Source organism: Monodelphis domestica, chromosome 2 (genome assembly GCF_027887165.1).
Source record: "Monodelphis domestica isolate mMonDom1 chromosome 2, mMonDom1.pri, whole genome shotgun sequence".
NCBI lineage: Eukaryota > Metazoa > Chordata > Mammalia > Didelphimorphia > Didelphidae > Monodelphis > Monodelphis domestica.
In genome coordinates this window covers 22,851,244-22,877,962 of record NC_077228.1, presented here as the reverse complement: position 1 = coordinate 22,877,962, position 26,719 = coordinate 22,851,244, and the positions used below count along the sequence as shown (strand labels likewise).

Genomic DNA, 26,719 nt, shown 5'->3' with positions numbered 1-26,719 from the left:
TTTCCCCACTTTACTTCTCTCTTCCCACTTCTCTTAGGGCAATTCTCTTTTTCAACCATATTTTTCAACCACATTTTTCAACCAGGTCCTAATATTGACTTAGGTTCCATGATATTTGAATTGTTTCTTTCTGGCTGTTTGTAGTATTTTCTCTTTGGCCTGGGAGTTCTTGAACTTGGCTATAACATTCCTGAGAGTAATCATTTGGGCATTTATTGTAGTAGGTGATCTGTGGATTCTTTCAATTTCTATTTAAACTCTTGTTCAAGAATTTCAGGGCAGTGCTAGCACCATAAAAGTCATGAATCCATCTTACTTGAGTCAGTCTTGTGGAGATAGTTTCCTGACAAGATAGAGTCTTTAAGGGAGCTTGGCTCCTGGGCTTGGAGCTCGGCTTCAACAAGAGTACTCTGACTCCTGGACTACTTTGTGGGGTGAGTGAAAGGCTGACTCCTTGCCTAGTTTCTGGAGAGACTAACTTCCATCTTGGAGGAGGCCACATTGTTACTCAACACTGGCCTTCCTGGATGAGAGCTAATTAATCTCTGCCTGGATTAAGATAGGATAGATCACCTCTCTAACCTCTTCACATTTCTCAACTTTTTTGTTTCCTCTTCATTTTGTAAATATTTGTAAATAAATTTCTGACTTGAGATATAATAAATATTGGTGACCACATAATTTCATAAAATAACTGTCCAACCATTAATTTTCACCTTTAGATCTATCAATACTACAAATACTTCATAAATCTTTTGTGATTATTGAAGGATTAGAATTATTTGTGTTTTTTCCTAGGCTGCAAACTCCATGAAGCAGAGTCAGCTTTTTCAAATCTATTCATGTATCACCATGTGGCTTAGCAAATGTTTATGTAGTTGAACAGAATTATCTCTGGATTTAAATTGAAATATAAAGTCACCAGTAGCCTTTTTAACAATAGGCAAAAATTTTCTAGGACTATGAAATCTTCAAAGGATTAAAATTTCTGTATTTGAGCACAGCAATGCTAAAATGGTCTGTGATAGCACTGCTTCTTTAAGAAACAGAAAGCGTTTGGAGTTCCTGATATAAGGGGACTCACTTGAACATGTGCCACAAGGGACAAACTATCAATCTATCACATTTCTTTGACTTTTTTATAGTTTTAATAATTTTCTAACTTGTACATAATTGGTTCTGTATATTTTCTTTTCTATTAGAGTGTAATCTTCCCAAAATAAAGGACTGAGTCACTTTTCATCGTTGTATTCCTTGCAGTTCTTTATTTAAGTAAGTACTTAGGTAAGTGTTCCATAATTAAAGTATTTAATGGATGTTGATTGATTGGCTCGAGCACAAAGGAAATGGGTGACAATGTTAAATTTATCTACAAAGATGTAAACCAGTGTATGAAGAGTTTTAAAAGCTAGATAGATGAGTCTTTATTTTGTCCTAAATGTAGTAATCAAGCCTTTGAATTTTTTCATGTAAAGATATGATATTGTCAGCCTTCTACAAGTATGTAAATAATAATATGAGACAGCCCAAGTGGGTTCAGCAAATAATATAGACAGTTAGGCCTATTGTTGCTGCTGTTATTATTATTGTTAATACTTCCGTTTTTGAAGAAGACCAAAGACATCATGGGGTGATGTCTGGACTTATGCATCAGTTGGATTTAAGTGAGGCAGAGCTTCACAGTCATTGGTCTCAATCACTCTTTCAGAGTCATTAAAGTCCAGGAACAAGACAAAAGTCAGGATGATTGGTGATGACCCTGGTTGCACCAGATGTTTTCATCATCTTCAATGTTTGACCAGGTTCTCAGCTCCTAATGGTATCTGTTTTATCTGCCTTCATGGTCATTGGAACCAAATGTTCACATCTGTCCATTCCACTGGGAGAAATCTTCACATGTCTGGGGCAGACACCCACCTGTGAATTTTAGATTTCCTATACCATGATTAGTCTTAAAAATCCTAACAAACAGGAATGTATACACCCCTACTTAAGGATGAAGTGTTGAGGAGGATGGCCTATGACAGACATGTGCGAGCAAGTGACAAATGAGAAACAACTTACAGACCCCTGGGCTGTCCTAAGTCAAGCTTAAGCTACCATTGGTACATGTGAGACTCAGGAAGTGATGTAAAAAAAAGTCTATATATTCACATCACTTCCTCTTGCCGCTTGCTCTTTTTGGTGGTGAAGGCATTGAGTTCTGGGTCTCTCTAGGTTCGGCAGTGGTGTGGCTCATGGCAGCATGCTGGGCATCTTGGTGTTTTGGTATGCTTGCAGCTCTTATCTGGGTTTGGCGGTGAGCATCCTTGGTGAGGTGACTGGGAGAAACTCAGTAGCGTGGGTCAGGTAAGGCATCTTCCCTGAGCTCTCTCGGAGTTTAGGCTGATTCTTTATTTTTTCCTTCACCTTTCCAATGCACTATCCTCTTAGGAAGCCCCTAATCTTCTGAGGAGGCCTCGTGACTGAGTTCTCTGAACTTCCCTTGGCTTAGACGAGGCTGGAGAAATCTTATACCCCTTTCCCTCTCTCTTCTTCTAAATTCCTTCCCTTTATATTAATTAAACCACCATAAAATTCCCAAACTGACTTGAATATTTTTATTGGGATTGAATTAAATCCCTGGCAACTATTAGTATAATATATTAGTCAAAACCCCCAAATTTACCCCTTACACACCTAACTCACCAATGGGTTTGAGGTTGGTTACCCTCAACTTGATTTAGCCAACCTATGGAGATGGTTTACCAGAGTGTGTCTGCTGGGCATGCTACAGCTTCTTGGAGCCACAAATGAAAGTTGGGTGAGAAGGAAGAAAGTAGCCCTGAAAAAGGCTTGGCAAACCCTCACAGCAGAGGTGCTAGTCTTCCATCAAGATCTCATGCCCCAAGTCAGGCCTGTGGGGTTCAAGAGAAGGTATGATCCCTGTGCCTTGGAGTGGTTAGGACACATTTCCTATAGGAGGTGTGGCTTGAGCTGGGCATTGATGGATGATAAACTGAATTGAATGGGCAGGGAAAGGGTAGTAATACATGTAAGAGAAAAAGATGTAATCAAAGGTAATAAAGAAGGGTTTCATAATCAGTACTAGAAAGAAGCTGACCACCTTTCTTTGCTTGGTCCCAAATGCTTTTAACCACGTTCTGTGAAGGGGGCAGAGGGATGTTGGACATTCTAGATCATATGTGTGGTCTATCACTAAATGGACAACATAACCTCTTGGGGCCAGGGGGTATTTTTTTTTATCTTTGTATCCCTAGACTCTAGCCCCAAGCCTTCCCTTAAGTAGGTGAACAAATACATGGTTATACAAAGAGAGCTGAGACTCAGACTCAGAACCTGAGTCTGAAGCTACATCTTTTGTCTCCAAACCTAGTGCTTGGTTTTCTACTTGGCATCCTTCTCTGGCTAGCAGCTTTATTATTCCTGGCATCTTTAATTCATTTTCTATGCCCAAGGAGCCTCCATTGGTCCCATCAATCCTGGATCTAGTTGCTGTTCTTGGCCACTAACCTTTGTATTCTGATGACCTAGTTAGGGGACATGAGAATTGCTAAGGGAAATGTAAATTTTCCTTGATGTAGCCCCAGGCAGGTAGCAAGGAGCAACTGGTCTTAAGGATGAAAGCTGAAAAACACATGGATCACAAGCTGTTGGACGCCATCGCCATCGTATCAACCGTAAAAGTTCCTATTTCTCCTCGTACTGAGCAAAAAGTTTTCCTTAGGACCCAAGGTACATCCTGTAAGTCTACTTATGCTGGCTCCTACAGCTAACTGAGCATGGTGGCTTGGAGCATTTTTGCCTACTAAATAGGAAGCTATTAAGTGATTTCCTAAGTAACACTTTCTTTCTGCAATAAATTCAACCCTGGTCAAAAAGAGAGCCCAACAAGGAAACTCTGGGTTTTTATGGGCAACAAAGCCCAGAATCCAGCCTTTAATGACCACAAAAAATATAGCATGGGGAAAGGAGAATAACAAATTAGCTCCTCTCCCACCCTGCCAGCTCCCTTAGATGGGATGGCATGCTCTGAAGTTGTAGGAATTCAGTGGAGGGGAAAATTGCCTTAGGATCAAGAGTTCTTATTTTGGGGATGAGTTTCTTGCCTAGGTGCATGGTGTCATGGGGATAACACTTGGACAATGACATTCATCATCAGTTTTTAAAATTCAAACATTTTATTTTCCCTCTTCTATATTACATGGAGGTATAATTTTTACTAATCATTTTCTAACATTTTGCAATCTGTGATCTTCATCTTGTGAAAGAAGATAGAGTTTGCTTACAGAAGAAAAACAATTCATAAAGGAAAGAGAGTGAAAAATGGCATGCTTCAATCTGCATTCAGACTTCATCAGTTCCTTCTCTAGCAGTGATTAATCTTTTTCACCTGAGTCTCTTGAGTTATCCTGGATCCGTGCGCTGATGATCATAGTTAATTCATTCACAGTTGATCATTATACGTTATTTCTGTTACTGTGTGTGATGTTCTCCTGGTTCTACTTACTTCCCCTTGCTTCACTTTTAGAAGTAATTCTAGATTTTTTAAGACTCTCCTGCTTGTTATTTCTTTTAAAAATATTTTATTTTCCCAATTACTCTAATAACAATTTTCAACATACATTTTCTGAAATTATATGATCCAAATTGTCTCCCTCTTTGCTCCCACCCTGAGATGGTAACTAATTTGATCTGGCTTGCACAGGTATAGTGATGCAAAATATATTTCCATATTGGTCATTGTTGTGAGAGAATACTTTGATATACAACCAAACATTAAAAATAAAATTACAATTAAATAACGGAGCTTAGTCCACTTTGATCTTATTAAGACTAACAGTTCTTTCTCTGGAGGTGGGTAATCATCATTAATTTTTACAAAGAGAATAGAGAGCTTTAGATTTGGAGGGAGAGGACTTGGGTCCTATTTGCAACATTTATTAGCTTTAGGATCCTGGGTTTAGGCTTCTCATTTGTAAAATGGAATTAATAACAGCTGTATTACCTATATCATAAGAGCTCTTATCATGAAAGCTCTTTGAAAACTAAAAGTACTTTGGCAAGGTAAACTGTCATTAGGTATTAACATCTCCACCATACTCTAAGACTCCCACTGTAGTGTTTTTTTAAATCCTCACTTGTTTATTTAATTAGAAAAATATTGATGACTTTTTTATATTCAATTATTTCTGGCTATATTGTCATCTCCTCTGCCACTTCTTTTAACAGTGAAAAATAGTTTCCAAAAATTAATCAACCTTGCCACCAAATCTAACATTGTCAGCAATGCCCTATGTGCGTAGTTCCTCACCTGTTTAGTAAAAGGAATGTTTTAGTTCTTTTCCCAGTCAGGTTGGCTGTTCTAATGACAGGCTTTGCTTCATCTTGTGACTCTTCATTTACATTAAGACAGTTAAGATGTTTGTCCTGGTTCTTCCTACTTCACTATCAGTTAAATCAGATCTTCCCATGTTTCTCTGACTTATTCAGAAATTATTTCTTATGGCGTATTTGGCATTGCATTATTGTCATGTAATTCCCTTTGTAATGTAATGTCACTTAGTTTCAAATTCTTTGTGACCACAAAAAGGTGCTCCAATGAACATAAATAGAAAGATACAGGATGTTCTAAAAGGCTGAGTATAGATTTAAACTTAAAGCTGTTAAAGCTTAAAACTACACTAAGATCTTTGGGACACCCTGGAGAAAGAAGTGGGAAGGGGGGAAGGAGGGAAGGATGGAGGGAGAAAGAGAGGGGAGAGAGAGACAGAGAAAAAGAGAAAGAGAGAGAGAGCAGAGAGGACAGGAGAGAGAGAGAGAGCAGAGAGGACAGGAGAGAGAGAGAGAGAGAGGGAGAGGGGAGAGAGAGAGAGAGAGAGAGAGAGAGAGAGAGAGAGAGAGAGAGAGAGAGAGAGAGAGAGAGAGAGAGAGAGAGAGAGAGAGAGACTAATGCTTTATTGGTGGAATTGTGAACTAGTCCAACCATTCTGGAGGGAAATTTAGAATTATATCTGAAGAGCTATAAAATTCTGCATACCCTTTGATCCAGTAATATCACTACTGGCTCTATATTCTAAAGGAGGCAATAAAAATAGGAAAGGACATACTTATACAAAAATATCTATAACTGCTCTTTTTTTGTGGTTGCAAAGAATTGGAAACTGAGGGAATGTCCATCAATTGGAGAATGGCTGAACAAATTGTGAAATATAATGGTTATGAGATAATATTGTAATATAAGCAATGATAAGCAGGATGATTTCAGAAAAAGCTGGAAAGATTTGCATGAACTGAAGCAGAGTGAAATAAACAGAATTAGAAGAATACTCTACATAGTAACAACACTATTATTCAATGATCAACTGTAGAAGACTTAGCTACTCTCAGCAAAATAATGGTTTGGGATAATTCTGAAGGTCTTAGGACAAAGAATGTTATCTATTGTTGTAAGGAAAGTAGTGAGATTTTGCAGGGAAGTGGCATGAGACCAGCAGGAAGATTCTAGAATGTTGGAAGAGGTTTAGGCTGGGAGAAAAAAGGGTCTTTGGAAAAAACCTCTGGAGGTACCAGCTGTAGTTTTTCTTAAAGTCTATCCTTTTTCCTGGTTTCCTGACTTCCTGTTTTGCTGTTTTACATCGAGGCTATCCCTGGTGAACCTGATCCAGCTACAAGACTGTGAGATCAGGTCTAGATCCTTTTGGATCTACCATCTTCCATGACCTTAGCAAATCCTTACAAAGACCCCTTTTCCTCAATTCTATCAAAGGAGGGGCATAGGGGAGGGTTAGTTAAGATTAGGGATTGTAGATTTGGGTTAGGGAGAAGTGGAGTAGAGAATTTCTAAGAAGAAATCCTTTTGCAGGGATTATTAGATCTGGTGGAGTAGATAGAGTAAATTAGATGAGAAAAGCCCAAATCCCCCTTTCTACCTTTCCTTTATGTATTAAGTCCACCTGTCCCGTGTTTATATATTTTGTTTATAATTATAGCTTAGGGTCTGTCTCTGCATGCCCTGAGCTTGGATACCCTTCCCCAAACCAGTTTACTGGCCCTAAACATCATACCTGAACCTAACAGTTAAGTCAGATTATATTTAGAAGTAGTATATTAACTATTTCACTATCCTTCTCCAGAGGAAGAATATTGGAGTCAGATGCAGAGCAAAACATTCGATTTTGGGAGGCAGCTGGGTGGCTCAGTGGATTGAGAGTCAGACCCAGAGATGGGAGGTCCTGGATTTAAATCTGACCTCAGATACTTCCTAGCTGTGTGACCCTGGGCAAGTCACTTAACCTCCATTGCCTACCCCTTTCCACTCTTCTGCCTTAGAACCAATGCCCAGTATTGATTCTAGGATGGAAGGTGAGGGTTTTTTTTTTTAAACCCTTACCTTCCATCTTGGAGTCAATACTGTGTATTGGCTCCAAGGCAGAAGAGTGGTAAGGGCTAGGCAATGGGGATCAAGTGACTTGCCCAGGGTCACACAGCTGAGAAGTGTCTGAGGCCAGATTTGAACCTAGGACCTCCAGTCTCTAGGGCTAGCTTTCAATCCACTGAGCTACCCAGCTGCCCCCTGAAGGTGAGGGTTTTAAAAAATACATAGTATTTTCCACATTAGTTTATTTGCAGTTTTATTTTGGGGTTTTGGTTTTAAATGAGTATTCTCTTACAACAACCAATATAGAAGTATGTTTTGTACCATAATACATGTATAATATAGATCACATTCTTTGCCATCTCTCAGAGAGGGGAGGGTAGGGAAAAAGAGATGATTTGGATCATATAATTTCAGAAGACATGTGAGAAAATGTTATTGCATGTAATTGGGAAAATAAAATATCTAAATAATAAAATAAGGGCATGTTATGAAGGTAGAAATGACAAGACTAGCAACCTAGTGGCTATGGGTGCTGAGTGAGAGAGAGAAGTCAAGGAGGATGGAGTCACGAACTCCAGGGATGATGCCCTTGGCAGAAATAAGGGAATTCAGGAGAGCGGTGGGATTGAGTTCTTATTGTGAACATGCTGACATTGAAATGCCCACAGAGCACGTCCTGTTTGAGATGTTCCTCCTGGTTGCTGGGGATTAGGGATGGGAGCTTAGCAATGAGTGTAGGGTTGGATATATAGTCTGGGTATCATCTCCATAGAGCTTATAATAGAATCTATGGGGTCTGATGAGGTCATTAAGGAAGAATGTATGATGAAAGAAGAGAATCGAGAAGAGAAGAAAGAAAAGAGAGAAGATAGGAAAGAAGAGAGGCCAGGACAAAGCTTTTAGAGACATCAAGGACTAGGGAACCAACTGAATATGAATAATCCATGGCAGAGGGACCAAAAATGCTGCCAGTGATGGTGACATAACAATATAGGAGTAATGAGACTTATTTGTAGAGGAGAGAATAGCAGAGCTGGAAGGAGTTTTAGGATAGAGAATGTCAGAGCTGGGAGAGAGCTTAGATTTGTAGAATAAAGTATGATGGCAGAAGCAGAAAGCCTCCTACATTGTCCAGGCAAAGAAATTGATGCTCAGAGACAGTGACTCTCCTGAGATCACACAGATATTCCTTGGCTGAACTTTATTCAGAGGGCTTAATGATCACAGTCCTCTCTGAGAGCTGCTTTTGCTTCTCTCTCCACCCTTCCCTCTTCTGCCTTCTCTCTCCCCTTTTCCCCCCAATTATTATGGATATTCCCTTCTCTCTCTCCCTTTCCCTCCCCACGTCTCCATCTCTCTTTCTGTCTCTGTCTCTCTTCCCCCTCTCTCTCCTTCCTTCCCTCCCTCTCTGTCTCTCTGTCTCTGTCTCTCTGTCTCTTCTTTATCTCATCTTCTTCTTTTTGATTTGTTACTCCTGCCAATGCTGTCTGTTTTGTAGGTTTTTCCCTTCCCTAGTAACTGTCTGACCAAAAAGACAGGAGACAAGAGAACAAGGAAAGTGTCTGTCTCCCATCTCCTGTCTTCCTCCTTGCCTCCCAGGGCCAGGCAGCTGGCCGGCTGCCTCTGGAAATGAATTTGTAACTTCAAGATAGGCAAGCTGGAAAGGGCTCAGGGTGCAATCTCTGCCAGGTCAGGAGAAAACAATGCTCTCTCCTTGTGGGAACAATTACTTTCCACAGCATTTCAATTAAAGCGAGCAAAGAGAAGGCCTGGTTCCTGAGAGAGAGCCCTGAACCTTTCCTTGTTGCTGATGGCTTCTCCTCAGTGCCAGAAGGTAATGGCCCCCATCTGGTGCAGTCTTGCCAGACCTCCACCAATCTGGGGTGCATTATGGTCCCAGTTGGGCCTACTGATTTGTCTCCTCTGATGGGAAGCCCCCCACAGCTTTCATGAAGGGAGCTGAGATTGCATGGCACTGGAGAACTAGAGGTTTGCAGACTGAAATGGGAATCAGAGAGGCCCTGGCTGATCTATGCTCTTTACAGATGTGTAAGCTGAGGCCAGAGAGCAGTTCAGAGGTCACACAAGGAATAAGGACTCAAAGGCCTCTGATTCTCTATTACATGTATTAGCATGTAAAAGCTAGCAGGGTTAGTGGGGGACCATTTAATCCAACCTTCTTATGGTTCTGAAAAAAAAAGATAAAGTGAAGCAAAAAAAAATAATAAAAGGAATGGACTTGCCCAAAGTCACAGAGCTAGTTGTCATAGATAACCTGTTTTCTAACTTGAAAGTCCAGTGAGAATTTCATGGGAATCATGGCCTGGGACATCAGAGGCCATCTCTTCCAAGGGATATCAATCAGAGTTCTTTTTTTTCAACATTTCCAACATGTGGGGATCATTCAGCCTAGGTACGGAGATATTCAGGGATGGGAAACTCACTACCTGTCAAGATAGCTCATTCTGCTTTTGAGCAGTTTCCTCTAACTTTTACCCATTGGTGCTGGTCCTGCACCCTGATGCCAAGTAAAGCTAATCTGACTTCCCTTCCATAGACAGCTCTTGAAGTGTCTAAAGATCACCACGAGTCACCATGGCTTGCTAATTAAAGCTGTGATAAATAAGCAAATGAATGAGAAAGGACTTAAGTAAGAGGCTATATTTTAAGATTGGACAAACTAGCCTCTGAGATCCATTCAACCATCCAATTCTGTTAAGTGATATGCCTAGGGTCATACAGCTATGAAGTATTTGAGGTCATATTTGAACCCAGGACCTTTCATTTCTTGGTCTGGATCTCTATCTATTAAGTCACCTAGCTGTCTCTATGCATGCATTTTAAACATTGGGTAATATTTTCTTTTGGGAGGAAGATAACAAAAAGTAGGAGATCCAGAAGAACCTCCTATACAAAGGCAATGTATATCATGAATAGAGCTTGAGACTCCTATAAGTGGGGATGCGGATGGAAAAATTTCCAGGCATAGGTCAGAGCCTGCAAAAAGGATCAGAGACCCCAGTGGAATGTTGTGAATGAGGAACAGCACGCAGGTTAGTTTGGCTGGACATAGAGTGAGTATGGGAGAGTGGTGTATCCCCACTGGTCTATCTCCAGCCAAGAGAGATGATGAGATATTTCTAAGATCAGAGAAATGGTAAGTAGGAGAACTCAGGTACTCTGGGTCCAAACCCACAATTCTTTCCACTCTAGCTCATTGGCTGTCATTGCCAAGCTAGATGTAAGATAAATGGTTAGTTGAGGTCCTCTCTCTTTCTAAAACAAAACACTTCAATAAAAAGAAAAAAGCTCCAACAACAACAGAACTCTGGGATATAATAGATGCTTAATAAGTGGTTGTTGCTAACATGGAAATAAGTTTTGTACAGTGATACATGTATTACCCTGCGGAATTGATTGTCAGCTCCAGGAGGTGGGAGGGAAGAGGGGAGGGAAAAATCATGAATCATGTAACCATGGAAAAATATTCTAAATAAATAAATAAAAATTTAAAAGAAAAAAAAACCTGGTTGTTGCCTTGACTTCATTCAGATCTAACCTATTTGATAAGAAGAAAAAACTTTAATTAGGGTCGTAAGTTGGTGTTAGATAAATTAGCCTCTGAGGTTCATTCAACCATCCAACTCTGATTCTGTGAATGAATGAATGCATGAATTGAAACACTACATTCCTTCCTCCAGAATGTTTTCCCGACACTTCTGTGTGTGACTTCCTACAGGATTCTACTTTTGTTGCTGTTGTTCATTCATTTTTAGTCACGTTCAATACTGTGACCCCATTTCATTTTTTAAAATTTATTTATATTTATTTAGAATATTTTTCCATGGTTACATGATTCATGTCCTCTCCCTCTCTTCCTCCCTCCCTCCTTCTGTAGCCGACAAGCAATTCCAATGAGTTTTGTAAAACCTATATTTTTGTAATAAATATTCTAAATTAATTAAATAAATAAATTATAAAACCCTATTTTCATATTATTCATATTTTTAATAGAGTAATGTTTTGAAACCAAAACCCCCAATCATATAATCATAGAAATATGGGATAAAATATGTTTTTTCTTGTGTGTTTCTATTCCCGCAGTTCTTTCTCTGGGTTTGAATAGTGTTCATTTTCATAAGTCCCTTGGGATTGTCCTGGATCATTGCATTGCTATTAATAACAAAGTCCATTACATTGGATCATTCCACAATATTTCACTTTCTGTGTACAATGTTCTCCTGGTTCTGCTCATTTCATTCTGCATCAGTTCATGGAGGTTCATCAGTTCATGTGGAAATCCTCCAATTCATCACCTTTACAGCACAATAGCATTTCATCACATGCCACAATTTGTTCATTCATTCCCCAATCAATGGATACCCCCTCATTTTTCATTTTTTTTTGCCACCATAAAAAATGCAGCTTTAAATATTTTTCTGCAGATATTCTTATCTCTTTGGGGTACAAACCCAGCAGTGCTATAGTTGGATCAAAGGGAATACAGTAGTTGAAAACCCTTTGGACATAATTCCTAGTTGCCTTCCAGAATGGATGGATCAATTTACAACTCCACCAACAGTGCATTAGTGTCACAATTTTACCACATCCCATCCAACATTTATTATTTTCTTTTACAGTCATATTGGCCAATATGTTAGGCATAAGGTGATACCTCAGAATTGTTTTGATTTGCATTCTGTTAATCAGGAGGGATTTAGAATACTTTTTCATGTGCTTATTGATAGTTTTGATTAAAACTGCCTATTCATGTCCCTTGACCACTTTTCAGTTGGGAAATGACTTGATTTCTTGTACTTTTGACTTAGTTCCTTATATACTTGGGAAAAATTTGACCTTTGTCAGAGAATTTTGTTATAAATTTTTTTCCCTAAGCTTGTTGTTTTCTGTCTAATTTTGGTTGCATTGGTTTTGTTTGTACAAACTCTTTTTAATTTAATATAGTCAAAATTATTTATTTTATAACTTATAATGTTCTCTATCTCTTGTTTGTTTTTAAATTTCTTCCTTTCCCATATATCTGACAGGTATACAATTCTATGTTCTCTTAATTTATTTATGATTTCACTCTTTATATTTAAGTCATTTACCCATTATGAATTTATCTTGGTATAGGGTGTGAGATGCTAATCTAAACTTAATTTTTCCCGTACTATTTTCCAATTTTCCTAGCAGTTTTTATCAAATAGTGGATTTTGGTCCCAAAAACTGGGATCTTTGGGTTTATCATAGACTGTCTTACTGAGGTCATTTACCTCTAGTTTATTCCATTGAGCCAGCCTTCTATCTGTTAGCCAGTACCATATTATTCTAATGATCACTGCTTTATAGTACAGTTTAAGATCTGGTACTGCTAGGCCCTCATCCTTCATGTTTTTCCCATTTTTCCCATTGATATTCTTGATCTTTTGTTCTTCCAAATGAACTTTGTTATAATTTTTCTAATTCAGTAAAAAAGTTTCTTGGTAGTTTGATAGGTATGGCACTGAATAAGTAAATTAATTTTGGTAGGATTGTTATTTTTATTTTATTAGCTCATCTTACCCATGAGCCATTATTGTTCCAATTATTCAGATCTAGCTTTCTTTGTGTTAAAAGTGTTTTGTTGTTGTGTTCATATAATTTCTGTGTTCATCTTAGCTGATAGATTCCTAAGTATTTTATATTGTCTAGAGTGATTTTAAATGGAGTTTCTCTTTCTAACTCCTGCTTTTGAGTTTTGTTGGAAATATATAGAAATGCTGATAATTTGTGTGGGTTTATTTTGTGCCCTGCAATTTTGCTAAAGTTGTTAATTCTTCCCACTAGGTTTTTAGTTGATTTTCTAGGATTCTCTAAGTATCATCTGCCAAGAGTAATTATAGTTAGTTTACTCATTGCCTACTTTAATCCTTTTAACTTCTTTTTCTTCTCTAATTGCTACTTCTAATGTTTCTATTACAATATTAAATAATAGAGGTGGTAATGGGCATCATTATTTTACTCTTGATCTTATTGGGAATGCTTCTAATGTATCCTCATTTCAGGTGATACTTGATGATGGTTTTAAATACATATTGTTTATTATTTTTAGGAAAAGCCCAGCTATTCCTATTCTTTTTAGTGTTTTCAATAGCAATGGATGTTGTATATTTTTAAAGGCTTTTTCTGCATCTAGTGAGATAATCATGTGATTTCTGTTGGTTTGGTTATTGATATGGTCAATTATATGGGTAGTTTCCCTAATATTAAACCATCCTTGCATTCCTGTGTATAAATCCCACCTGTTCATAATGAATAATCTTTGTGATGAGTTGTTGTCATCTTTTTGCTAGTATTTTATTTAAGATTTTTGCATCTATGTTCATTAAGGAGATCGGTCTGTAATTTTTTTTCTGTTTTTGGTCTTCCTGGCTTAGGAATAAGTCCAATATTTGTGTCATATAAAGATTTTGGTAAGACCTGCTACTAAGAGCAGCTGGACACTGCTGAGGACTGGGAAAATATCCTCAGGGCAAAAACCTCTCCAGAGCCCAATACAAAGATAAACTACATTCTTCACTTATATATCTGATCAGGAAGGAACAAGGCAATGGCCACCAACTCCGGAACAAAAATCCACAACACCAAAAAAACTAAGAAGAAAATGTTGACCCTTGATAATTTTTATGCAGGAAAAAATCCAGACTAAAGAAGAGACAGCAGAAGATAACAAATAGTTAAACACATCCATACCTTCAGAAAAAAATGGAAATTGGTCACAAGTTCTTGAAGACTTAAAATCCAAGATTATCAGAAAAATGGAAGAGAGATGGCAAGAAAGTGGGAAATAGTTCAAAAAGAAAATAAAAGTTTAAAACACAGGATCTCCCACTTGGAAATTGAAGCTCAGAAATCAAATGAAATAATAAGCAAATTGAAGACCAGAAATGACCTGCTGGAAGCCATGAAAAGCAGGATAGATCAAATTGAAAAGAAAAATCAAAAGATCTTAGTTGAAAACCAGTCATTAAAAACTAGAATTGGGCAAGTAGAAGCCAATGATCTCACAAGACAGCAAGAATTAATAGAGCAAAGTCAAAATAATGACAGATTATAAGGCAACACAAAATATCTCATTGAGAGGGTGGTTGACCTTGAAAATAGATCTTGGAGAGAAAATTTGAGAATCATAGGACTACCTGAAAACTTGGAAACAAACAGAAACCTTGACACCATATTACAAGAAATTATCCAAGACAACTGCCCTGAGGTTCTGCAATAAGAGGGCAAAATAGACATTGAAAGAGTCCATAGATCACCTGCTACACTAAATCCTCAAAAGACAAACTCCAGGAATGTAATTGCCAAATTCAAGAGCTTCCAAGCTAAGGAGAACATATTGTAAGAAGCCAGAAAGAGACAATTCAGATATCAAGGAGCACCAATCAGGATTACACAGGATCTGGCAGCCTCCAGACTAAAAGACCACAAGGCCTGGAATATAATATTCAGAAAGGCAAGAGAATTGGGTCTACAACCAAGGATCACCTACCCATCAAAATTGACTATATGTTTCTGGGGGAAAGTATGGGCATTCAACAAAATAGAAGACTTCCAAATATTTGTAAAGAAAAGACCAGAACTAAACAGAAAATTTGGCATCAAAATAAAAAAAAACAAGAGAAATATGAAAAGGTAAATAAGAAAGAGGGTTTTTATTTTCTTCTTCTTCTTCTTTAAGGGTCTCAATAAGACAAAATTGTTTATATTCTTATATGGACAAATATTATTTTTAACTGTAAAAATTGTATTTGCTATGATAGTAGTTAGAAGAATTATCCATAGGTAGATATTGGGGTACTAAGTGGTTTAAGAGCATATATTTAAAAAAAAGAAGAAAGGGGGAGGGAGAGAAAATGGCACCAAGAGAAACTTGAAGGAATAAAAAAATTAGGATAATCTATATTACACAAAAGGCACACAGGAGTGAGAGAGGAAGAATACAACTATAAGAAGGAGAGCAAGAGAATGCTAAAAGGTAATACTCTCAGCGGAATAAATTCTGAGAGGGAAGAGCATCTAGATCCACTGGGGTATCGAATTCTATCTTACCCTATAGGAAAGTTGAGAGGGAAAACTAAGGGGGGGGGTGGGGCAGAGTTAGAAAAAAAAGGGGGAGGGAAAAAGGAGAAGGAAATTTAATAGACCCTAAAAAATAAAAGGGCAATAAAAAGGGAGGGAGCAGAAAGGTAGGGTGAGAAGAGAAGAAATATGGGGGGGAGTGTGTGGAGAAGCTTTAAAAGACCCCAAAATAAAAATAAGAGGAATAAGAAGGGAGGGGGAGAAAGGAAAGTAAAATAAGGGTGGGGATTAGGGGGACTGATTAAAAACAGAACACTGGTGTAGAATGAAATAATGAAAGAGGAAAGGACAAGATAAGGAGAGAAAATCAAAATGTTGGGAAATACACAGGTAGTAATCATAACTTTATATGTGAATAGGGTTGAACTCCCCCATAAAGCAGAAGCAAATAGCAGAGTGGATTAGATACCAAAATCCTTTCATATGTTGTCTACAAGAAACACACATGAGGAAGGTAGATACACATAGGGTAAAGTTAAGTGGATGGAACAAAATTTATTGGGCATCAACTGAGAAAAAGAAGGCAGGAGTCGCAATCATGATATCTGAGAAAACCAAAGTAAAAATAGATCTACTTAAAAGATATAGGGAACATAATTACATCTTGATAAAAGGCATTATAGATGATGAAGAAATATCAGTACTCAACATCTATGCACCAAATGGCATAGCATTCAAATTTATAAAGGAGAAATTAGTGGAAATCAAGGATGAAATAAATAGAAAAACTATACTAGTGGGAGACCTGAACCTTCCTCTATCAGAACTAGATAAATCAAACCAAAAAATAAATAAGAAAGAGGTAAGAGAAGTGAATGAAATCTTAGAAAAATTAGAGTTAGTAGATAATAGGGAGAAAAATAAATAGGGACAAAAAGCAATACACCTTCTTTTCAGCAGCACATGGTATATTCACAAAGATTGACCATGTACTAGGGCATAAAAACATTGCAAACAAGGGCAAAAAAAAGAAATAATAAATGCAACCATTTCAGATCACAATGCAATAAAAATAATAATTAGTAAGGTACATGGAGAAGCAAATCAAAAATTAGTTGGAAATTAAATAATATGATTCTCTAAAATCAGTTAGTTAAAGAACAAATCATAGAAACAATTTAGAAATAGAAAATAATTTCATTGAAGAAAATGACAATGATGAGACATCCTTTCAAAATCTTTGGGATGTGGGGTCAGCTGGGTAGCTCAGTGGACTGAGAACCAGGCCTAGAGATGGAAGGTCTTAGGTTCAAATCTGGCCTCAGACACTTCCCAGCTGTGTGACTCTGGGCAAGTCACTTAACCCCTATTGCCTAGCCCTTACCATTCTTCTGCCTTGTGTGAATTTTATATTTACTCCACCCTGCTTAGTCTAATAAAGAGGAATGTCTAAACCCTTACTTAAGGATGAAGTGTTGAGAAGGATGGCCTGTGACAGACATGTGCTAGCAAATGACAAATCAGAAACAACTGACAGACCCCCTTAGCTGTCTTAAGTCAAGCTTAAGCTACCATTGGTACATGTGAGATTCAGGAAGTGATGTAACGAACTGCCTGTATATTTTACATCACTTCATCTCTCTCTCTCTCTTCCTCTCTCTCTCTCTCTCTCTCTCTCTCTCTCTCTCTCTCTCTCTCTCTCTCTCTCCTCTCTCTCTCTCTCTCTCTCTCTCTCTCTCTCTCTCTCTCTTCCTCTCTCTCTCTCTCTTCCTCTCTCTCTCTCTCTCTCTTTTGCAGAGAGGTGTCTCTGGTTCTCATTGGGTGGTGGAGGCATCTTGGCTTGGCTGCAGCTATTGTCCAAGTTCGGCAGTGAGTGTCCTTGATACAGTCCTGGGAGAAGCTCAGTAGCATGGTTCAGGGGATGCATCTTTCCTGAGCTCTCTCAGAGTTTAGGATGATTCCCATTTCCTTTACCTTTCCAAAAACACTATTCTCTTAGGAAGCTGAGCTAGTTTTCGGCTTTTGAGGAAGCCCCATGCCTGAGTTCTATGAATCTCCCTTGGCTTAGGCTAGGCCAGAGAAATCTTATACACCTTTCCCTCTCTCTTCTTCTTAATTCTGTCCCTCTATATTAATTAAACCACCATAAAATTCCCAAACTGACTTGAGTATTTTTATTGGGATTGAATTAAATCCCTAGAGACCAACTAAACTTATATTTCAGTCAAAAACCCCTGAATTTACCCCTTACATTTGGAACCAATATACAATATTGATTCCAAGATGGAAGGTAAGGATTTTAGGGGGGGAAATCTATGGGATGCATCCAAAGCAGTACTTAAGGAGAAATTTATATCCTTGAGTTCATATATTAATAAATTAGAGAGGGCAGACATCAATGAATTGGACATGCAAATTAAAAAAACAAGAAAGTGAACAAATTAAAAACCCCCAGATGAAAACTAAATTAGAGATCCTAAAAATTAAAGGAAAAATTAATAAAATAGGAAGTAAAAGAACTATTGAATTAATAAACAAGACTAGAAGCTGGTACTTTGAAAAGAACAAATAAAATAGACAAAGTACTGGTCAATCTAATTTAAAAAAGGAAAGAAGAAAACCAAATGGACAGAATCCAAGATGAAATGGGAGACCTCACCTCTAATGAAGAGGAAATTAAAGCAATCATTAAAAACTATTTTGCCCAATTATATGGCAATAAATATGTCAATCTAAGTGATATGGATGAATATTTACAAAAATATAAATTGCCTAGATTAACAGAAAAAGAAATAGAATACTTATTTAGCCCCATATTGGAAAAAGAAATTGAACAATCCATCAAAGTACTCCCTAAGAAAAAATCCCCAGGGCCTGATGGATTCACAAATGAATTCTATCGAACATTCAGAGAACAACTAATCCCAATATTATACAAACTATTTGACAGAATAAGCAAAAAAGCAGTTCTACCAAATTCCTGTTATGACACCAATATGGTCCTGATTCCAAAGCCAGGGAGGTCAAAAACAGAGAAAACTATAGACTAATCTCCTTAATGAACATAGATGCAAAAATCTTAAATAGAATACTAGCAAAAAGACTCCAGCAAGTGATCATGAGGGTTGTTCATTATGATCAGATAGGATTCATGCCAGGAATGCAAGGATGGTTCAATATCAAGAAAACCATTCACATAATTGACCATATCAACAAGAAAACCAACAAAAATCACATCTCAATAGATGCAGAAAAAGCCTTTGACAAAATACAACACTCATTCCTACTGAAAACACTGGAAAGCATAGGAAGGGGGTTGTCACAAAAGGCTACCTATAGAATGTGGTCCAAGAGGTGAGCCTTAAAAGAAAGTCAGGACTGGAGATCATAGATTTAGATCTCGAAGTTAAGAATCATTTAGAAGTGCCTACTATGTGCCAGGTACTGGGGATCCAAAGAAAGGTAAAAATCTGTTCTTTTCCTCAATGAGCTCAGAGTCTAATCAGGGAGAGAAAGACTTATTTTATAGAGGAAAGAGCAGAGACATAATAAGATGGAGCAATGTACCTAAAGTCACAGAAATGACTCTGCTAAGTGGCAGAGGGTGGATTCAAACTCAGATCCTCTGACTCCAGGGTCAAGAGATCTTCTGTTGTACCACTTTGCTTTCTTTCTAATGATACTATTCCCAGATTTCATGAAGGACTGTTTAGTTTTGAAAAAGAGAAGCCAACACATAAGGTATGGGTCCCATTGGACCATAAAAGAATGGGGCTGAGTACCAGACACCCCTCAGTTTGAGGTATAGTCAAGCAGACCCAATCAGGGATGCCCGAGCTCCTTTTGATATCTAACATTGGGTGTATTTGAGTTTTCTAAATATTCCAGACTATGGTCAAAGGGGAGGGAGTGGGCTGTCTGGGGGCAGAGCACCAAGGGGAGAGTTGGGAGAAGGTATTTCGATAACCACCAGCTGCTGCCTTTGATTAATCATTCCAGAAAGAGCTGACTAGAGACCAAAGGGCCCAGGGGACCCTCAAGCAACATTCATTCTGACAAATCAGGGAGGGTTGAAGAGATAAATGAAGACAAATTGCAGTCCACCCACTGACCCTCCCCTCTTCCCTCTCCCTACTCCATAGACCCCCTCCCCTCAGTGCTAGGCTGCAACACCAGGAATTAGGCTTTCTGCTAAGGTGATGGAAACCAGGCCTTTGGTGGGAGGAAGCTGTCTGCCTGCCTGCTCTTGCCAACTGGAAGCTAGGCAAAGCTCATTTCTTCTTCTTTTTCTTCTTCTTTTTCTTTTTAATTGGTTTTCTTATCTCCTTGTTCTTTCTGTCACCATAAATAATATCCCAATTCCCTCTGCCCAGTAAGTTGAGGAGAGGACCTTGCTGCTTTCCAGGCACTGATGACACCCTCATATTCCAGATGCTGCTCTCCCCACGCAGGTGACATACTAGCTTTTCTTAAACACAACTTTAGCTGGGTCTTTTTCCTCCTCAGAAACCATTAGTTTGTTTCCCCATGCCTAATGCTTTCTTCAGACTATTCTCCACTCCCCTCAGCCTAAAGAAGAAAGTCTCCGCATGGTATTTTAAGGTTTCCTTAGAAACTCTGGATCCCAAGGCATTGAGTGGGAGAGAAGGCAGAATTTGGGGTCTGGAAGATCTAAATTTGAATCCTGCCTCAGACACTTGTGGGCTGGGAGACTGAGCAAATCACTGTTTGACACTCAGCAACTCCCTCAAATGGTATCTCCTAAGCTATAGATGGAGTTGCCTTTTGGTCTCCACCAATCAAATCACAGGATCTTAACTTAATTAGAATGACCTGGCTTCTGTACCTTTTTGGTCCTGGTTTTTAACTCTTGGTTTTCACTGATTGTCTCCCATGTCTGGGAAATGTCCCTCCTCATCTCATCATTCCCCGGCTTTCTTTAAGACTTGGCTCAAGTTCTGCAAGAAACTTTTTCCTGGACTTCCATAATCTTAGTGCTTTCCTTCTATTGATTACCTCTCATTTACACTGTACAGATATCTGTGTGCATATGTATGTGTAGACACACACACTCACAAATTGCACCCAGATATCTTTGTATATTTTTATACAGGTATCTTTGTATATTGTCTTTCTCATTTTACTGTGAGAGTTGAAGAGGTGATTATTAAAAACTATTTGGCTGGTCAGCTAGATAACTGAATGGGTAGAGAGCCAGGCCTGGATACCAGAGGTCTTTGGTTCAAATCTTGCCTCAGACACATTCTAGCTGTGTGACCCTGGGCAAGTCACTTAATCCCAAATGTCTACCCCTTACTACTCTTCTGCCTTGGAACCAATATTTAGTATTGATTCTAAAACAAAAGGTAAGGGTTTAAAAAAAGAGAAACCTTTTGGGACTTTTTTGTAACTCTAATGCTGAACTCAGTTTCCTCATTTGTCAAATGAGCTGGAGAAGGAAATGGCAAACCACTTCACTATTTTTACTGAGAAAATCCCAAATGAAGTCACAAAGTGTTAGACATGACTAAAATGACCAAATAAAGGGCTCCAGTTTCCTGATCAGTAAAATGTTAAAGGGCCTTTAAGGTTTCATCAAGCTCTAAATCTGTGGTCCTTTGATCCCAAGACCCTGGTTTAAATCTTGGCTCTTTTATTTATTTCTTGTTGAGGTCTAGGCTGCTCATTAAACTGGTGAGGACTCAGTTTCCTTTCGTAAGAGAAGAATTTGCAAAAGAGAGGAAGATGAAAAAAGCATTAGGGGGTAGATTGTTAGCTTTCATACCCTTTGAAAGCTTGCAAATCGATTACATCAACATAAAAGTATGCCCTAGTGATAGTGGATGTGCCTAACTTGGTGGGCAGAAGTATACCTAGCCAAGAAAAATAATACAACCTTTGTAGTCAGGACACACCTGAGAGAAATCATCCCTGGATATATCATTCTATACAACATAGATTTTGAAAGGGAGACTCACTTCACATCTAAAATCCTGCAGGAAGTCTATCAGAATAGAGGAATAAATGCAATTTACCATCCCAGCAGTTCAGGACAGGTGGAAAGAATGAAAGAGAAGTTAAAACTGCAGTGGGAAAACTATGTACTCAAACGTACCTCAAGTGGACAGAAGTTCTCCCACTTGCACTATTCTACCTAAGGACAAAACCCAGGGGAGATTTGCATATATCCCCCTTCGAGTTACTATATGGACAACCACTTTGGCATGGGAGAACTGCAAAGCCATCATACATTTCCATGCTGGGAGGGGAATGCCAGTTACACACTTATCTAACAAACATACAAGACAGGCTGAAAGAACTACACCGCTGTAATAGATAATAATAAGGGACTATATTTGATGGGTAGTGATAACTAACAGATCAGGCAGTTATCTTCTTTTTCTTTTGTCTACCCTCTCTTCCTCCTGTTTCCTCTCTCTCTCCCAGCCTCCCTCTTCTTCAGCCTCTTCAACTTCCCCTCCCCCCTTTCTTCTCCTTCTTTCTAAATCACTCAGGGTGAGTTAATGATGTTTCAAATGAAAAATCCTTATCTTTTTTTTATCTTAAGTAAGGGGTTTATTTGGGAAAGACAGAAAAGGATAGAGAATGGAGGTAAGAGGGATGAGGATTTCCTTAATACTACTGTGGGTTTTAGATTCGGGGATGTTGAGAGAAATGTCTGATAGGTCTGGATTTTAGTCACTATCATGAACAGAGCAAGTCAGAGAGAAATATAGACTATTTTCCTTCTTTCTTCTACCTTCAAAGTCACCAGGCCGCCTCCAGCTTGATTCTCCAAAGTCCAAGAGAGAAACCAGCTTCTTCCTTCCCTAATAAAAGGCAACCAGGAATCACCAGGTAACCCCACAGTTGGTATGGCTCCCAACTGCCTTTCCTAGTAACATTCCAAGTCAAAATACACTCATTTGACTGACAGGTCTTCACTCAGCTGTTTTCTTTCTTGCTGCATGCCTTTCTAATATCTCTCTCTTTTACACTGACGAGGCTTGATGGTCCAAAGGGTACTTTTAGACTTTGCACTGCACAACATCAACCCTGGAGACGTGATATATGTGAAAAACTTTACAAGAAGCACAGTAACAGATCTAAAATGGAATGGGCCATATTAAGTTGTATTTACAACACCTACCTCAATCAAAATCATAGGGAAAGACCCAGGGTACCAGGCTTCACATATTAAATGCTACATTGCCCCAACTAGCTCAGATTAAATTAGATCAGAAAATGCCCCAGATCATATACAAGAGGCACAGACTCAGAGTGAAATTGACAGGAATAGGGAAACACAAGCTATGTACATCCCCAATCAAAGTGATACTGAAATATAAATGATGACAGAAGAAAGACTGATTATAAACCAGGAAGCAGAAAAGCCCATTACTCTCCCTCTCTCTCTCTATATATATATCTATCTACCTCTCTCCCTCTATATCTATCTACCTCTCCATCTCTCACTCTCACTCTCACACACTTCCTATGACAAGAACAATATTACATACATTCAAAAATCCTAATACAACCAAGATAAGACTCCACACACATATTACTTATACTCACACAATATCAACCATTCTTACACACCCACACTCACTAAACTGGACCCAAATCTTACATATGTTCTAGCACAAGGAGAAGAAAGCAACAAGTGAGAAGACTGAGAAATATGTTTCCTGCACAGATGAAGAGATCTGGACCAGAGAGAGAAAGAATCCTTCCAGGACCATCATAGATTTTAAATGAACAATAAGGAACACATAAAAAGAACTGTAACCTATTAACTATGTAGAAAAAGGAATTCAAGGAACATGTCATATAAGATAAGGTACCATTAACATATTAATATCACATAAAGGGAAATGTATCCAACCTGCACATAAATCTGGAACAAGAGAAGATAGAAACATCAGTCAACACGGGAAGAGGATACATCTATAGAGAGTAAGTATGTACATGTCACACAACATATTTAATACATAAACATTTAAACTTGTAAATAAAGTTCTTGCCATACTCAAACAGGTAGAAAAACATATTTTTCTGTTTGGTTGACTCCAAGCAGAACTATTGTATATATATGTATGTATGTATATGTATATATATATATATACACATATATATATAATATGTAATACATGTAACAGATGTACAGAAAACATACATGCACATAATATAAATCTTAGAGCACTAACATACTAACATAGGGTAGGAATTAAACTAACAATCTTAACATAACTTAGATCAGGGAAAGAGAATATCTAAGACTGAAAAGGGAAGTTCAAAGTTTAGGGAGTCAGTGACAGGGAAAGAACAGGAGAGCAGAATGCAAGAAACTTAAATAACTTAAATATTAAAGAATTTGTAATAGCTAGAGAAGTTAAGAACACAAAAGATAACATAAAGAGTTAGGGAAAATGTTACCATAGCTATAGATCATTAAGAACATTGTTACCAAATAGTTAAATTAACATTGTTGCAAATTGTTATAGGACATTGTTAGTCCAAATACATGTTATTGAATTGTATCAACTCTTGCAACAAAATTGTATCAACTTTTGTAACAAAAACACATCTACCCTTAATATTTTCCCAAAACCCCTTCTTAGTTTAGGCTTAGGTAGTTAAAATAAGATAAGAGTAAATATAGCCAAGGGAATGTAGTTTTCTTATTTTGGAGGGGTGGGATATAGAATATAGATAGATAACTATAAAAGACTGAAGAAACAACAGTAAGTATATTCTATGGCTCAGCTCATTTTCCAGGCGACAATTCTGGGCAAGACAAAAAGGGAGAAGTTATAAGAGAAAAATTTGCAAAAGAGAGGAAGGTGCAAAAGAAGGAAATCTGATCCAGTGAAGCTTGAAGTAGCCCATGTGGGGGAGGGACAGAAAGGAAGAGACCCAAGATTCTAGGGTGAGAACAGAGACTGAGTAGAACTCAAAACTGCCACTTCAACTCTCACTCCTTTAGCTGAGAGCCTGACAAGAAGATCTCAGAGACTGGAGATCTCTCTCTGGACACCAACTACTTCCTAGTGATCCCTGGAAGTCTTTTGCTCATCTCAAACATTGTAGATTGGACTTTGAAAGAAGCCATCTACTGAGAAAATCCTCTCCAAGGATTTTCTTCACCTCTCCATCCCCAATTTGTCCTGAACTCCAGCAATTTAATCAGAGTAGCTCAAGAGTAGGGACTTCTGACTAGAAGAGGGGTCAAGGCTGAGGGCCTGGACCCTAAAGATTTTGGGGGGTCAGTCTGCCAATCTCTAGGGATTCCTGCTACCCACTTTCCTTACCCAACGTTCAATTTATCTTCCCTGTGTGATTCTCTATTAAAGTGTTATTAGTTAGATCAAGTGTGCCTACTTTCTGCCACCAAAGAAGGGGATTTGGGGTGAACCATACCTCTCCCCAAAGAGGAGGACTAACTCAAGCCCAGGGCTGAGAAGTGAACTCAGATCTTAAAGAGAAAAATGGTAGTTGGGGTACTGGGAGGATCCAGAGGCAGGAAAATCTATCCTGCCTCTCAACAATAGCTAAGATCAAGAAGGGAGGCAGTGGGTCATTTATCTAAAACCCTCTTCTCCAGGCCTTAACCTTCACCTCCCAAACCCATTCTATGAGGAGACCTATTCTGTCCCTCAGTGAGACAAACTCAGGTTGTCTCTTCACTGAGGGGAAAAGAGGGAAATATCAACCTCTTCTCCCCTCTCATTTTCTCAACCCTTTCTCTCCTCCCCAATTCACCATTATTGGCCTATATTACACTTTCTTCATTTTTTAGAGTGGGACAGACTTTGAAGATTATTTAGTCCAATTCCAACATTTTATTATACTGTGGAGAAAACTAATAATTAAGTGATGAGTCTTACATTCCAGATAAATTGTAACCTCCCTGAGGGCAAGAACTTTATTATTTCTTTTTTAAAAAATCAGTTCTCATATGTGTGTGGGGAAAGGGTCCTTCATATACGAATGATGGTTCCAGAGGAATCTAGATGGTGCAGTATATAGCTGAATGTGAGTTCGGGAGACCCAGATTATTGTGATTATCAAATCAGATTATACATATAAAGTGCTTTGCAAAGCTTAATGCATTCACTATATGTTTCTTCTCCTTCTCCCTCTTCCTTTTCCTCTTGCTTCTCTTCCTTCTTCTTTGCCTCCTCCTTTTTTCATCTCCTTCTATTATTATTATTATGTGGGGTGTATGGGGTGCTCAGGGAGGGGTAGCACCTTGGTATGGAGGGCTTGTCGTGCCCTCTTAGGGCAGCTCTCCAGCCTCTGACCCCTACCTGACACCTAGTGCTCACTTGTGGCTCCTAGTAGCTGCTAGCACGCAGCAGCGGCCAAACCCCGAGCAATGGCTTCGACAGGCTGGCTAAACCTTGTGAGGGTAGCCATCGGGTTGTCAACCCCTGGTGAACTAGGGCTTTGCTCACCCAGTGTGTGAAGACTGTTTCGGCGGAACAGGCGGAAGAAACCAACAAGAAGGTTCAACGGCTGAGATGGTGTTGCAGCAAAGCACTGTGGAGTGCTTAGGGCAAGTTGGAGCACAAAGGACAACATGGCCACCCAATGCAGCTGAGGGAGTCTCCAGGCGTAATAATTTTTCATGCCACTGGACCCAGGCTTCCAACGCCGAGAGAGTGGGACTGTCTCTGTGCATCGACTTTTCCACTTAAATCTCTTTCATACACAAGTATCTTTGTGCACATGCACAAAGACAATCGTCATTCTTGGCTTCTGAGAGACTACTACTACTACTACTATGTGAGCTGAGGCTCATATGGCCCTTTGCAGTTGACAAAATACCTTCCAAAATGTCCCTGTGATGCAGGGATCTCTAGGACGACTTATCACCACATTCTATGGGACAGCAGAGACCTGGACAAGTTCTCTGACTTTCCTGAAGCCCAGGGCTAATCAGTGTCAGAGCTAACCTCAGATCCATTGATTAACCCTTTATTTTGTGCTCTTCTTCTCTGCCCTGTTTGCCTGCTCTCTACTTGAAAAGATGAGTCTGATTCAGACACAAAGGAGTTAACCACATGCTCCTTTGCACTGTTATTGCAGTGTCAGAGTGAGGGGCCCAGGCCAGGAGCAGAGCCCAGAGAAGGGATGGAGTCCAAATCTTTCTTGCAGAGAGGACAGGAAGTCAAGGTCCCATGCTGATCACTCCTCTCCTCTTCAAGCCTTAAACACAGCTGAGAAACCAATTGGCCCTGAAAGACTGGGGAGTGTGTGTGTGTGTGT

The 26,719-nt window shown here is 38.8% G+C and overlaps 1 long non-coding RNA gene across 1 annotated transcript in view; it reads right to left on the bottom strand.

Moving 5' to 3' along the window:
- The window catches only part of LOC103100163 (uncharacterized), a 52,600-nt gene extending 30,303 nt beyond the window's left edge, over positions 1-22,297 (bottom strand). The window contains exon 1 of the long non-coding RNA XR_461149.2: positions 22,206-22,297. This is a non-coding gene — a long non-coding RNA (uncharacterized LOC103100163). The remainder of the gene's footprint in view (positions 1-22,205) is intronic.
- Positions 22,298-26,719: the final 4,422 nt, after the last annotated feature.